This window comes from Bufo gargarizans, chromosome 9 (genome assembly GCF_014858855.1).
Source record: "Bufo gargarizans isolate SCDJY-AF-19 chromosome 9, ASM1485885v1, whole genome shotgun sequence".
NCBI classification, from domain to species: Eukaryota; Metazoa; Chordata; class Amphibia; order Anura; family Bufonidae; genus Bufo; species Bufo gargarizans.
Genome location: NC_058088.1, coordinates 168,143,713 through 168,159,796, shown reverse-complemented (window position 1 = coordinate 168,159,796; position 16,084 = coordinate 168,143,713). Strand labels below are relative to the sequence as shown.

Below are 16,084 nucleotides of genomic sequence, written 5' to 3'. Positions count from 1 at the left end.
CGCTATACACACCCACCTCAGCTGCTGCAGAGCCTCGCTATACACACCCACCTCAGCTGCTGCAGAGCCTCGCTATACACACCCACCTCAGCTGCTGCAGAGCCTCGCTATACACACCCACCTCAGCTGCTGCAGAGCCTCGCTATACACACACACCTCAGCTGCTGCAGAGCCTCGCTATACACACCCACCTCAGCTGCTGCAGAGCCTCGCTATACACACCCACCTCAGCTGCTGCAGAGCATCGCTATACACACCCACCTCAGCTGCTGCAGAGCATCGCTATACACACCCACCTCAGCTGCTGCAGAGCATCGCTATACACACCCACCTCAGCTGCTGCAGAGCATCGCTATACACACCCACCTCAGCTGCTGCAGAGCATCGCTACACACACACCTCAGCTGCTGCAGAGCATTATACACACCTCAGCTGCTGCAGAGCATTACAATACACACTTCAGCTGCTGCAGAACATCATTATACACACCTCAGCTGCCGCAGAACAATATAATATACACCGTAGCTCTTCTTACGACTGAAAAAAGAGGTTCTGCTGCAGCAGAGGTACATTGCAAGTTCTGTGTCTCCTTTTATACAGTTAGGAATCTCCTTGAAGACGTCTTACATTCCACAGCAGGGAGCACATGATGCCACTCACTACCAGATGCTTTGCAGAAAACGTTTTAATTACCCGACATTTTCAATATCTCTGCGTGCTGTCAGTGACTGTTCACCCCCCACTGTGCCAGAGGCTGACAACCTGCTACTACCCAGGGTACAGCAGAGCCGTCAGTGGACGGGTCGCAGACCGGCAGTCTGCTGGGCAGGCCTGAGGTGGGGGGACATGTTTGTTTACGGTAACACTCCTATGGCACTAGTATCGCCGTCACGTCCTCATGATGAGCTGTCAGTGACAGGCTGGGTGTCGGAGGGGTGGGGTGCACAAGGGGTTAAACTCGCCCCCCCTCCGCCACACCGTGACGTGCCCCTCCTCCCGGGTAATGATGGCGCCGCTGCCCTCACCTGACTCAGCGCCGACGGTTCCTGTAAATCTGTCTACCGGTTCCACAGTCTGTTATTGCTAAACATCAGCGGAGGACGTTTGATGACGTCAGTGTCATGTGACCGGGCACATAGATGACGTTCGCCAGTCATGTGACTGAGCTCGGGGGCAGGCGGCTGTTAGGATGGATAGAGTGTGAGGCGGGCTGGGCTGACAGTCAAGGCCTCCTGTTTATCACTGTTGGTCCAGACATAGGGGAAGACATGAGGAAAAACCTGTGGAGACATTTATCAGAAGTTACCCATAGCAACCAATCAGAATCCACCTTTCATTTTCCAAAGGAGCTGTGAAAAATGAAAGGTGGAATCTGATTGGTTGCTATGGGCAACACTAGTTTGATAACTCTCCCCCTTTGGTGGCCCATAGTAACCAATCACAGCTCAGCTTTTATTTCTTATGGTGCTCTTGAAAAATGAAAGCAGCGTTGTGATTGGTTGCCGTGGGCAACAAAGTTTTTCAGTCAGGATCCTTACATATGTGAATTTGCACTGGCTTTTTTATTTTTACAGCAGTTTTTGTGCTTTTTTTCCCCAGCGTTGCCATAGGATATGGCTACTTTCTGATGAGACGCAGACCTTGTCATAAATTACCGGTAGTCCGTGCACCTGGAGTAAAAACTAATCCAGCCCTGGACTGGAGTCGTTTGTACTCCACTTTTACGCCTGGAAATTAGTAAATGTGTCAGTCCCGATACCCCAGCTCCCCCCCCCCCCCCAAAGGCAAGGACTGTGCAAAAAAGCCCATAGGACAGTATTTGTGAAAAGTAGCAAAAAGGGGTATTGCGACAATTTCTATCCCAAAAACTGTTTTAAATATGTTCACAAATGAACCCCAATGTTTTTATTTTTACCACTTTTTGTGGTATTTGTTCAGATTTTTATTTTTTGCAAACAACGTCCCATACCCTATAGATGGCATAATCTAATGCTTGTATTACACAGGCCAATCGAGAAAGCGATTGATGGAAGGGAAGCGTTTAATCGTTTGCCCGCTAGCAGAGGAGACTGCTGCTATTACATGCAGCGATCTCCTCCGCAGCATGCCGAGGAGTGATCACTATGCCATCGCTCGTCCCCATGCTGTATAGTGGTTTGGCGGCAGCAGATCGTTATTAGACACCACGATCTGCCGCCGGCAAGCGCTGATTTTTAGGCCTGCTTAAAAATCAGAATTGCCAGATGAATGAGCGTTTGCTTGTTTATCGGGCAATCAGCGGCAGTATTACACTGCAAGATGATCGCCAGCAAGCGTTCATGGGAATGCTCGATAGCGATTATCGGCCCAAAAATCAGCCAGTGTAATACAGCCCTTAGACCGGTTATCTAGGCAGCAGATTTATCACCGGGGCTCAGGCTGGATGATAAATGTGGTGCAGGGATAGATGCTTTTCTCCGACTCTATGGGGCTCATTTACTAAGACCAGCTTTTTACGCCGGTCTTAGTTCCTCCCCCTGCAATGCCGTAACATTTTTCTAACTTATGACGAGGTGCGCGCCTCATCATAAATTAGGCGCATCTATAGCAGTTCTTGCGCCTGGCGATAAAAACTACAGTAGACCCTGACTGATGTAGTTTTTCACCAACATTTATGCCGTTTCCAGGCGTAAATGTAGGTAACTTTGGTAGTGTCCCTGTCCCCGCCATTCCCTTAATGTGTCAAACATGACACAAAAAATCCCATGTGACATTTTTTTTGCGGTGCAGAGGCACGGATAGAAACACCACGGAAGCACTCCGTAGTGCTTCCGTGGTGTTCTGATCCGTGCTTCCGTTTCGCATCTTCGTAATTGCGGACCCATTCAAGTGATTTGGATGCGGAGTGCACATGGGCTGGTGCCCGTGTATTGCGAACCCACTGTATGCAAGAGGCCTTATGGAAAGACAGGGAACCACCGCTAGGAATGGCGGTTTGCTATACCCGGCAGCAGCCCCTTCAACAATCAGGGCTGCATTGGTGTTGGCTGCGATGGACAGTGTGTTGCGCAGTTCGCAGATGCTTGAGACAGAATTCGGGATATGAGTGGGGGAGCTGCCAGCCCTGTCCGCAGTAGTATATCTCTTGTTTGGCTCCGCTCTTCTAAGGGCTCAAGCACACAAAAGTAAATTCTTTCCATGTCCATTCCATTTTTTTTGCAAACCGTATACGAAACCATTTATTTTAATGGGTCCGCCAAAAAAACGGAAGTTACTCCGTGTGCATTCCATTTCCGTATGTCTATATTTCCGTTCTGCCAAAAAATCAAACATGTCTTATTGTCCGCATTACAGACAAGGATAGGACTTTTCTATTAGGGGCCAGCTGTTCCGTTCTGCCAAATACGGAATGCACACAGATGTCATCCATATTTCTTGCGGATCCGTTTTTTGTGGACCGCAAAATACATACTGTCGTGTGCAAGAGGCCTAAGTGTGAGGTCTGGAGTCTGTTGAAGTGGACTCCACTGTAGTCTACAGGTAGACTAAAAAAATATGATATAGCATGTGTCACGGTCCCTCAGGTGACTGATGTTAGGGAATCAAGGAGATTGGCTGAGTGTGGAGGAATCTAGCAGCCTTCTTGATTTCTCTTGATTCAGTATTGATAGGAAAAATTACCACTTTCCTTTTCTCAGCTGTTGCTCAGTGGTCATCACTTCTACCCTTTATAGTCTGACCCCACCCTTCTGACTATGCGGTAGATAGCTTTCATTTGGGTTTGGCTGAGCTGGTGTGAGGTCGTCTCTGGTGTCCCTGCTCATCCATCTCTACAGAAGTTAAGTGTTGCGTTTGTTTGTGTTTTTTATATTTCCTGTTGTTTGTATCTGGGCCTGAGACAGAGACTTCCATTTGTCTATCTGGGGAGGAATGTGTTGTCTTTGGTTCTAACCTTATTCCAGGGCCTTATAGGGAATAAAGGGCCTAGGTATCCTGCATATGAATATACCTACCTTCAAGGTCTATTCATATTGATAGGTAGTTATGGCCTGGATCAGGGTTGTTTAAGATGGGTCCTGTTCCTTCCCTAGTTTCCAGGCCCAGTTACTGTTCCCCTTCCATCCTGTGTTTAGTGTGGAAGTTTTCACTCTCACTGATCGTGACAGCATGGAGCCTAAGCCTGGGTATTAAAACACATTGCTGCTGTGGTGGGCCTCCTCTTGCCTTTTGATACAATCCCCCCACCCCCATGCTGAACTACTTGCTACGCCTAAGACTTGCACCCATATTAGGTTTATATGAAACCAGCCTAAGGGTATATGCATACAGGGGGACATTCACCAAATCTCAAGTAAATAGCAACACTGACATTTGTGAGATTAGACGGAAGGGGTTCCCTCTGCCTTCCGAACGGAGCCCTGTGATTTCTCTCCGATTGGTTGCAATGTCAGCCTGAGGCCTTGTGAAAGTACCCAGAGTTGTTCGTAGCGAGCTGCCTGCAAAGCTGTGCCCGAGGTACGGCGTGACAGGCAGCCTGTAAAAATTCCATAGACTGCAATAGTATTCTATTCCAGTCTATGGGACAAGCGATCAGAAGATCACACGTCTCTGTCAAGACATTTCATTAACCCTGGGTTCAGACCTGAGCGTTCTGAAAGGAGCGCTTTGTATGCGCGATTGTACGGGCGTTTACAGTCGCGCATACAGAGACAAGCGAACACACATTGTCGCGCGTTCCCGAATTTCTATGTACGGGAACGCGCGACAAAACGCCCCAAAAAAGCTCAAGAACTTGTTTGAGCGTCGGGCGTTTTACAGCGCGATCGTACGCGCTGTAAAACGCCCAGGTGAGAACCATTCCCATAGGGAAGCATTGGTTTCTCCTTGTTGAGCGTTTTACAGCGCGTAGGAACGCGCTGTAAAACGCTCAGGTGTGAACTTAGGGTTAAATACAAAGTCAAATACACACAGAAATTTAAAATATAAACAAGATGTCCCCTCTACTATTTATTAGTTTCTTTTTCTGAAGTTGTTTCAACGAATGTACAGATCATTCCCCCATAAAAAATCATAGAAAATAAATTTCATGTATAGATGCAATTAAATAACAAAAAAACACATCAAAACTATAAAACCCGCATAGGAATCTCAACAAAGACGCAATAGCGTTTTTTCACTTTTTTTTTAGCTTCTTTTATTTATTTTTTAATGTAACTTTGTATGTACCTATCCACGAATTGGTGATTTATTTATCTATAAGCCCGGGATATACTGAAAGGCAAGTAATCAATGTAAAAAGAGATGAAGATATAAAAGAATATTTATGCCCCATTGATTAATCCGCTCTGGATCTTATATGCAACCTGTGACATAAAAGTATAAAAAAAAAGGGCGTGTAGATCCTGTCCTAACTATGGCTACTGAGGAAGAGGTTGGAATACCTCGAAACGCGTCTCACAAACCCATAGGACGGACACTACCCATCATAATTCATCTGACGTCAGCATCCATGCAAATCTAAAGGGATTGGAAATATAGTCTACTTTTGTAAACTCTATAACCAGGCTGGACGTTATGAGTAGGAACATAACCTACTCTTGTGTCACGTGATTCATTACAAACCACGTGGGACGCCATCCTCGCCGCGGGATCTGCAACTCAGATTGACCGGAATAGAGAAGCGGTGCCTCATAGAAGAACAAGGCCGTACAACGGGTGGGACGCCCCACTGTCAGCCCATATATATAACAGTCTCCTGTAAGTAGAGACTTACAAACTAATTTACTAATATACTCACCATACGGCACATTAGACAGAGAATCGGACTATATTCTTTTGGACATGCATTGATTCTCTATTTCTAATTATAAAGACTTTACCCACATATAATCAGCCTTTCTTCAGCCAACATAAGGTCATATTGGCTTGCCTCAGTTGGAGGACACCTTGATGTGGTCACAATCACTTTTGAATATTCCTATGTTCTCAGCCTTTATGTATTTAGCAAACACAGGGCTCTATATGCTCATAACAATCTGACAAAATACAAGAGACTATTCCCCATCTTGTCACTGTCACTTTTGAACAGTGTATATTTTGAACTTTCTATATCACTTATTGAGTTTCTTTAAGATTGGAAATATCCCCCATTTTTTTAATGTGCTACTATTACGTATTTTCACTATATAATATACAGGATATATTGGTCCACTATTCACTGCCTAGTGAACGCAAAACGCTTATTTGGTCTCTTGGATGAAATAATAGATATAATCTATTCTGTGGCAAAGTAGTATAGTATTTTATTGGGTTAAATTTTATCTAAATGTATACGTTTTAATGATTGGATGTGTTTTAAAATAAATGTATTTTTATACTTTGAATCTAGTATACAGATGGTGAGTGCCTGTTTTTTTCTTTTAGAAACATTTTACTGCAATAGTATTCTATTCCAGTCTATGGGACAAGCGATCAGAAGATCACACGTCTCTAAGGCTACTTTCACACTTGCGGCAGGACGGATCCGACAGGCTGTTCACCATGTCGGATCCGTCCTGCGGCTATTTCGCCGTGCCCGCGGACCGCCGCTCCGTCCCCATTGACTATAATGGGGACGGGGGCGGAGCTCCGGCACAGCACGCCGGTGCACGGAGAAAGCCGCCGGACTAAAATTACTGCATGTCAGGCTTTTTAGTCCGGCGGCTTTCTCCGTGCACCGCCGTAGCTCCGCCCCGTCCCCATTATAGTCAATAGGGACGGAGCGGCGGTCCGCGGGCACGGCGAAATAGCCGCAGGACGGATCCGACATGGTGAACAGCCTGTCGGATCCGTCCTGCCGCAAGTGTGAAAGTAGCCTAAAGGGACATGTAAAGTTGAAATACAAAAAACAAAAAAAAAACACAGGAACATAAAAAATTCAAATCACCCTCTTTTCCAATTCTACATGAAGAAATAAAAAAATAACCATAATAGGCATCGCCATGTCCGAACTGTTAAAATATAACAATGCTTATTGCGTGCGTCGAATGCTGTAACAGAAAAAGAAAATAGCCGATTTGATTTGGTCATGAAAAAAATGTAATAAGTGATCAACAGTCATACAGTATGTACCCCAGAATTGGGTAATGGTAAGAATATGGAGATGCAAAGAAAGAAACGTTTCAAGGTTTTAAATTTGTTTTTAAGTACCATATTTTTCGCCCTTTCCGTGTGTCTTATGGGACAAATACTGATGAGCACTTATATAAGTACCGAAGGACTGGGGATTTGGGCTCTGTACTCACCGCTTCCTGGTCTTCCCCTGCAGGCTCTATGCACTGCACACAACTTGATGACATAGGCGCACTCTGAGACATCAGGTGACAGTACAAAGTAGCAGGAAGAGCGCTGGATCTCGGGCACGGTTGCGGCGTTGGAACAGGAGAGGTGAGTTGTTGTTTTTTTTTTGTCTGATCTGAGGTCTGATTAACGTGAGGGTCTGATTGGGGGGATTTAATAAACAGTGGGAGTCTTATTAACATTGGGGGTCTAATCTGAGGTCTGAATGGGGTCTTATTACCATTGGGGGTGTGAGCTCACGTCATGAAAAATATTTTTTTCTTATTTTCCTCTTCTAAAACCTAGGTGCGTCTTATAGGGCGGAAAATACGATAAGTTGTAAAACATAACAGAAACTATATAAATTTAATGCTGTAATCATACCCACCCCCAGAATAAGTCTGTCATATCATTTTTAGTGCACAGAAAATGCCATAAACAGGTCCCTCCCAGTGCATGCTGGGTAGAAGAGCTGGCCCGTCTCCTGCGGACTCCATCAGCCAGCCACAGAGGAAAGGTAAGTAGCAGGGGCCCAAATCTACCGGGGGGTGGATGGCTATGGCATGGGGCTGATGGCGCTGGCTGGGGGACATGATGATGGTGGCAATGGCACATGGGGCTGATGGCGCTGGCTGGGGGACATGATGATGGTGGCAATGGCACATGGGGCTGATGGCGCTGGCTGGGGTCCATGATGATGGTGGCAATGGCACCTGGGGCTGATGGCGCTGGCTGGGGTCCATGATGATAGTGGCAATGGCATGGGGCTGATGGCGCTGTCTGGGGACATAATGATGATGGTGCTGGCTGGGGGACATGGATGATGGCAAATGGCATGGGGCTGATGGCGCTGGCTGTGGGACATGATGATGGTGGCAATGGCATGGATGATGGCAAATGGCATGGGGCTGATGGCGCTGGCTGGGGGACATGGATGATAGCAAATGGCATGGGGCTGATGGCGCTGGCTGGGGGACATGGATGATAGCAAATGGCATGGGGCTGATGGCGCTGGCTGGGGGACATGATGATGATGGCAATAGCATGGGGCTGATGGCGCTTATGCTATCTGAGCACTGCTTCAGCGATGCCCCCGTTGCTTGATAATGACTCCCCTCTCCTGTTGATCACGCCCCCATGCCTTTAGATTGACAGCGCTAGACCCTCTGGTCTAGCACTGAGATCCTGCACACTTGCATCCAGAACGGTGCATACACACAACATCTTTGCCTTCATTCCCAGCTTGTGAAGATGTCTAGTGCGCATGCGCCGTCACGTCACTGAACCTGGATGTGGCGGTGCGTGTGCACTAGACATCTTCACACAATGTTGTTTGGACTGTGAGTCTGTCATTGCTAACCCCACTACCAGCAGACGGACCCCCTACAGGCGCAATGATATCTGTGTGCAGAACTTTTCAAATGTACACCGAGAACATGGTGGGAACGTGTAATTTGTCACGTTAAAGTCTTTGACTTTCGCTCGCTTTTGACTTCTTTCCAATTTCGTTCTCCATGTCATCTCCAGTGATTATCCTAGGAGGTATCTACCAAAGAACTTAGAGCCGAGCCTATTCCCAATAAATGAGAGCTTCTTGGCGGTGGAGAACTGATAATCAAGTAGGACCCACAGCTCCATATCAGTCATTGGCCTTACTACCATGACTTATTTGCCGATCTTTTTCACCGTGTTCTGCATTTTCTGCTAGCAATCATCCAATATGCACCTAGATATGTTCTACAGTACGTAGGATGAAATAAGATTGATTCTGACTATATCGCAGGGCATCTCATAAATATGTTAATTGACTTGTAAGTTAAAGCTATCAAAATGCCAATTAAGCAAAGCTGTCAAAAAAGGAATAATATTTCTTGGGGTTAATGATAGAATATTACCTTGGGAGCAAGGCTTTTCACTTTAACTCTTTACTGGCTAGGCTTTAAAATACATTAAGGCTGTCTTTATTAGCTAAAAATTGTGGATAAAAAAGAGAAAAATATCTCTTCATCGTTTAGCATCTATACATGCGTATCACTGCATGTGTGATGGCAGCCTTGGGCCACATGAATACAAGCTTTGTATGGCTCCGTATATAACCCTCAGAGTTGTATGAAGCCATAATACGGAGATATTCTCCTCTAAAGGCATTGCTTCTAGTGGAGAAAATGTCCATAATACTAGCATGTACATACCGTGAAAGCTACTTCTACACAAATGCAGTCAGCATCCAATATTGATAGCCTGTCCTCAGGATAGGTCATAAATATCAGATTGGTGGTGGTCCGACTCCCGGCACCCCCGCTGATCAGCAGTTTGCAGAGACCTCGGCTGCAGCCTCTTCCTAGCCCAGTGATGTCACGTTCATCGGTCTAGGAGCAGCTCAGTTCCATTCAAGTGAATGGGGCTGAGCAGCAATACCAAGCTCTCTGGACAGAGTTGCTCTTAGTAAGGGCTAATGCACACGAACATGTGTGGCCCTTACCGCACGGGCACTGGCCGTGTGGGCGCCTTTTGCAGATGTGGACCCATTGACTTGAATGAGTCCGCGATCCGCAATATTCTGTCTGCACAGCAAAAGAATAGAACGTTCTATTTTATTGCAGTGCGGAAACACAGGCCGCTCTGTATATTGCGAATTGCTGACCCATTCAAGTGAATCGGTCCGTATCCGTGATACTGAGCGCGCACACGGCCAGTGCCCGTATATTGTTAACCCGCTGTTTGCGGACCACAATACGGGCACAGGCTACACCCTAAGGGCTCATGCACATGAACGTATTCTTTCCGTGTCCATTCTATTTTTTGTGGCTATATGCGGAACCATTCACTTCAATGGGGCCACAAAAAAAAACTGAAATTACTCCATGTGCATTTAGTTTCCGTATGTCTGTATGTTCGTTCCGCAAAAAAATAAAACACGTCCTATCATTGTCTGCATTATGGACAAGAATAGGTCTGTTCTATTAGGGGACAGCTGTTTCGTTCCACAAAATACAGAATGCATCCCTGTTTTACAGATCCGCAATTTACATACTGAAAAACATCCGTTTGTGTGCATAAGCCCCAAGTCCGAGTCTAAAAAAACGGATCTCAGATGGAAATGGCTACCAAAATGTGCATAACTGATGCACAGAATCAGTTTTTCTCTATTCTTCTGTTCTTCTGAGCAGAAAAATAAATGGTGATGTCAACTCGCCCTAAGGGTCCATTCACACGTCCGTTATAACACTCCGTTTCCATTCCGATTTATATCGGAAAGTTTTTTCAGATCCATCGGATCCATTAATTTCAATTGCCTCTGCAAAAATGCGGACACCAATCATAGTGCTGTCCGAATCACGGAATCCGTTCCGTTTTCCCATTTTTGAGTATGCGGATCCTGAAAAAAAATTAAGCTTGTCCTACTTTCTGTCCGTTTTTCGGGTCCGTTGTCCATTCAAGTCAATGGATCCGCATAAATGCGGATGACATGCACAAAACCATCCGACTGTCATCCGATTTTGCGGATCCGTTGACAGGAAAATGGATGGAAAAAAAAACTGAATAACGGAAACACGGAACGGATTCGGAAGCACTTTAGTAAAAAATGGTAGGTTGTACTGAAAAACGGAACCGCAAAAAAAAGGAACGTTTATCTGGAAAGGTAAAAATACTGACGTGTGAATGGACCCTAAGCTGCGAAGAGCCGGGGTGCTTGTCGGAGCGCTGCAGTCTCTTCAGCCAGCTGATTGCCACTTGTTGGACCCCTGAGAGTCTGATAGGAGGATAGGTCATCAGTATTAAAAATCATGAAAACCCCTTTAACATACATTTTTGTATGTTTTGCACAAAACCCCTAATATTTTAACCCCACTATGAGATCCATCCACCCAGTGTGCCATGTCACACTCAGAACACCTCACACTGGGTGAAGGCTGATGGTCTGTGATCATTAAATTAAAATATTGGATTTTATTTTCTCTTAACAACCAAGTTTGCAAATAAAACAAATCTTCACATTCTAATATTTTCATCTTACAATCTATCGTGGGCAATAGTAGCTCAAAGCCATATCCGCCCCAGTCACACAAGACTATACATATTTTATGTCAAAATAGGTAACCCATTTTAATGGGTTTTCCCCAAATAAAGCCCATAGATCACAAGCATCCAGTATTGATTGTTGGCCTTGTGCAAATGGATTTCTCCAGATTCTCAGAATTTTTATTTGTGATATTATCTGCTGTCGATGGTGGGATATTCAAAGTCTTAGCAATTCTACGTTGAGGAACGTTTTTCTGAAATTGTTCCACAATGTTTAGATGCAGTTTTTCGCAGATTGGTGAATCTCTGCCCATCTTTGCTTCTGAGAGACTCTGCCTCTGCGGGTTTATGAAGTTTGCAAATGATTGCATTCTGTTTTTATTTACATTTTACACAGTGTCCAAACTTTTTTGAAATCGGGGTTGTACGTCGGCTCTCAACCTGGATGGGAGCCTATGTGGTTGTAATACCTCCATGTACTGTTCAGCACTGATAGTTTCCAGATGTGTAAGCTGCCCACACTAATGCCACCCCATTGCATCAGAGGCCGGTGTCTCGTCATAACTTCGGCGATCCACAGCCAGCTATTGGGCTTTATTAAGACTGGTGTCTAAAACAACAGGTCTTAATAAATGGCATCCATAATGTCTCTCAGTTGTACCCTCTGTCCTGTAGAAACTGAAAGCTCTAGGCAACTAAGACTGATTTATTATTCAGTTTGATACAAGTGGCCTATTGTGTCAGAAAGATGGTCTTCTCCCTGGAACAGCAAAAAGTGATTGTGGACGCTATGTGCAAAGCAGATCGATTAAGGAAACGCAAGAGACCTTTGCTGACAAGTACCCGGGAAACAAAACCACCAGCTAAACGTTGTATTCAGAGTCTGGTTTGGAAATGGCATCAAACTGGCTCTGTTGCAAACATGAAGAAACCGAGGCCTCCATCCATCAGGACGGCTGAAGTTGTACATGAAATTCAGTCAGCCCCTAAAAATCAACTCGAAGACTGTCTCAGCAAGTTGGTGTATAACGACGTGTCAGCGAGTGCTGAAATCTCTGAACCTGAAACAGTACGGAATAACACGTGTGCAGGACCTGAAAGAGTCTGACAAAGCTAAACGCGGAATTTACTGGACTTGGTTGCTGGCTATGATTGCTGACAGACATTTGGACCCTTTGCTGTACTTCATGATAGACGAAGCTTGGTTTCATTTATCATCAGATGAGATACTGGTCCTCTGAAAATCCCAATTTGACTCACAAAACACCAATTCAAGATCAGAAGATTGGTGTACAGTGTCAGGAACACGTCTAGTGGTCCCAATTTTCTTCGAATCAAATGTCGTTACCGCAATTTTCCTGGATACCTTTAAACAGTTTTACAACCAACAAACACAACAAGAAGAAATGTCCTGCTTTTTCCAACAAGCTGGGGCAACGTGCCGCAGCTCACGGAACCCACTGGCACGGGTTCCTGAACTGTTTATGGAGAAGAAAACTGTGAGCAAGGAGTTATGCCCACCACATTCCCTAGACTCAGGGGTGCACCACCAGGTATGGGCAATAGAGGGGCAGCCGAAGGGCCATGGGCTGAAGCGAAGGTGTTAGGTTAAGAAATTGGCATGGGGGGGGGCGTTTCAGTTTTCGCCTCAGGCAGCAGAAAGGCTAGGTGCACCCCTGCCCAGACTTGTGCACATGCGACTTTTATCTGTGGGGAAATTTAAAACAGAAAGTGTTCGCTAAGGGTCCATTCAGACGTCCATAGTGCATTGCGGTTCCGCAATACACCCGGCCGGCACCCCCATAGAACTGCCTATTCTTGTCCGCAATTGCGGACTAGAATAGGACATGTTCTATTTTTTTCCGGAGCCGCGGACCGGAAGATCGGGGGCGCGCTCCGGAAACGCGGATGCGGAGAGCACATAGTGTGCTCTCCCTATACAATGTGTTCCCATAGAGAATGAATGGGTCCGCACCGGTTCCGCAATTTGCAGAACGGATGCTGACCCATTATACGGATGTGTGAATGGAGCCTAACAATCCACATCCCCTGAATGAACACAAGGAAAACATCACAAACACTATCCACAGCGTCGCAAGCAGTATCAGTCAGGATAATCCGAAGGGCCTAAAGATGCAGAGACGTAACAGGGACCACTTTCAACCTCTTTAGTGGGGTGCACAGAATGGCATAACAAGCCGCATGTGGTCTCCAGCCCACAGGCTGTGCACCCCTGTATTATAGGATGCAATAACCAGTCAATAAACCACATCATCAAAACTGTGATGCTGTATACAGAGCAGTGAGTGGGAGTTATAACAGGTAAGAAAACAACTATTTTCACAAATATCGATCAACTGTATAAAATGCTAAATGTTTTTACGGCTCAATAAAAGCTTTTATTACTCCCCCTTACATTCCTGCAGATCTGCGGTCATAAATGTACTTGACATGGACTTTGCTGGCATGTGTGCCGCCTGACTGTGTAATGTACCTTAATGTACAGAACAATGCTGAGAAGTAATATCTGCTTTGATAGCAAAAGTACCAAACTGTGTGTCAGATTAAAGTTGCTATTAAAAATCATATTATTTTGCAATTTTCTGCTTCCGCCTGTGTGGGAGAAATGAAGCAAAGCTCCACATCTTCAGCTGAGGTCAGTCTTTAGAGATAGCCGACTCCTTGTTGCTTTGAGACATGCTTGCTTGTTATATTGTACAGCTTTCTGTACAATGTGCAAAAATAATATTTGTGGCATATCTGTTGCGGGGATTGGCTCTGCTAGACAGGGTGTGCGGACGCAGTACAGAGGCAAATTACCAGTTCTCAAATCAAACTTCCCTGTTAGTTCACACACAATGGAAAGTCAACATAACAAAAATCACCTTGTTGGCAGTTCTGCCTCCAGCAGTCTATAGTAGGTTTTTAGGGGGCCCGTTTCCCTTACAGACTGGTCTCAGCCCTCCAGCACGGCACAAGCCCCAGATCCCAGAACACACACCTCCTGAGGTAATCCTCCTCACCTGGCAGTGCTGGCTGTTTATTTAGGCCTTGCAAAACCCGGCCTGGAACATGGGGAGTTGACACCCACCCAGCACTTTGACTACTCCCAGTAAGAGCCGTCCCGGATCAGCTATACAGACCAGGGGCGTATTAAGTGCATGATTGGCCCGGGGCTGTCTACCCAACTTGGGCCCCCCCCCCCCCACCCTCCATTTTAGTTTATTTTTTTTGTATGAAGAGGCTGCGGTGCTTCATGGGCGCCACAGTCTCTTCTTAGGCCATATGACATCTTCAGACAAAAAAAAAATACCCCAAATTGGGTCCTAGACTGAAAAATGTGGTCGTCAAATTTAAAATACATATAAGTGTAATAAAAAAGACATGGAGGAGAATACAGCACCACAAACCTGTTACATCCAGGGACATCTAATGTCATGTAGACCTTCTCTTTCCTCTTCTCCTCCATTTGACCCAGACCACCATGGCAAATTCTTTTAGCCGCATCTCGTCTCTACAGTTTGTAACACAGACACGTTAGATTTCTAAATTTTTCCATTAACCTCCTCATCCTGGTGTCCCCACAGTGTCATCCTGCCACCCCCAATACTGTGCCCGTTGTGCTCCCCAATGCCCCAGGAACTATACTGCTGAAAAAATAGTGACCCTGATAGATATAATTGGGGTAATTTATCAAACTGGTGTAAAGTAGAACTGGATTTCCAAAAGAGCTGTCAAATATGAAAGGTAGAATCTGATTGGCTGCTATGGGCAACTAAGCCAGTTCTGCATTACACCAGTTTGATAAATTACCCCCAGTAATAATAACACCCTATATTGTGCTCCAGGTAATAATCCCTGTATAGTGTCCCCAGAAATAATAGAATTGCCCCTACAGTGCCTCCCCAATAGCAACACCCCCATATAGTAATTTCCACCACACTGCCCCCACATAGTAATCCCCCATAGTAATTTGCCCCCACACAGTAATTTCCCCCAAACTGCCCCCATATAGTAGTTTGCCCCCACACAGTAATTTGCCCCACACTGCCCCCACATAGTAATTTCCACCACACTGCCCCCACATAGTAATTTGCCTCCACACTGCCCCCACATAGTAATTTTCCCCAACATAGCAATTTCCCCACACTGTTCCCACACAATAGTTTTCCCCACATAGCAATTTTCCCACATAGCAATTACCCCACACTGTCCCCACATAGCAATTACCCCACACTGTCCCCACATAGCAATTACCCCACACTGTCCCCACATAGCAATTACCCCACACTGTCCCCACATAGCAATTACCCCACACTGTCCCCACATAGCAATTACCCCACACTGTCCCCACATAGCAATTACCCCACACTGTCCCCACATAGCAATTACCCCACACTGTCCCCACATAGAAATTACCCCACACTGTCCCCACATGGCAATTTCCCCCACACTGCCCCCACACAATAGTTTCCCCCACATAGTAATTTTCCCCCACACTGCCCCATCTAGTAATTTGTCCCCACATAGCAATTTCCCCACACTGCCCCCACATAGCAATTTGCCCCCACACTGTCCCCACATAGAAATTACTCCACACTGCCCCCACACAATAGTTTCCCCCACATAGTAATTTGCCCTCACACTGCCCCATATAGTAATTTGTCCCCACATAGCAATTACCCCACACTGCCCCCACATAGCAATTACCCCACACTGCCCCCACATAGCAATTACCCCACACTGCCCCACATAGCAATTACCC

At 45.8% G+C, this 16,084-nt stretch overlaps 1 protein-coding gene across 1 annotated transcript in view; it reads right to left on the bottom strand.

The window, feature by feature from the left end:
* The window catches only part of MAPKAP1 (MAPK associated protein 1), a 171,742-nt gene extending 170,613 nt beyond the window's left edge, over positions 1-1,129 (bottom strand). Inside the window, 1 exon segment of the mRNA XM_044268449.1 lies at positions 1,026-1,129. The gene's annotated coding sequence lies outside the window, so the exon portion shown is untranslated.
* Between the last annotated feature and the right edge of the window lie 14,955 nt (positions 1,130-16,084).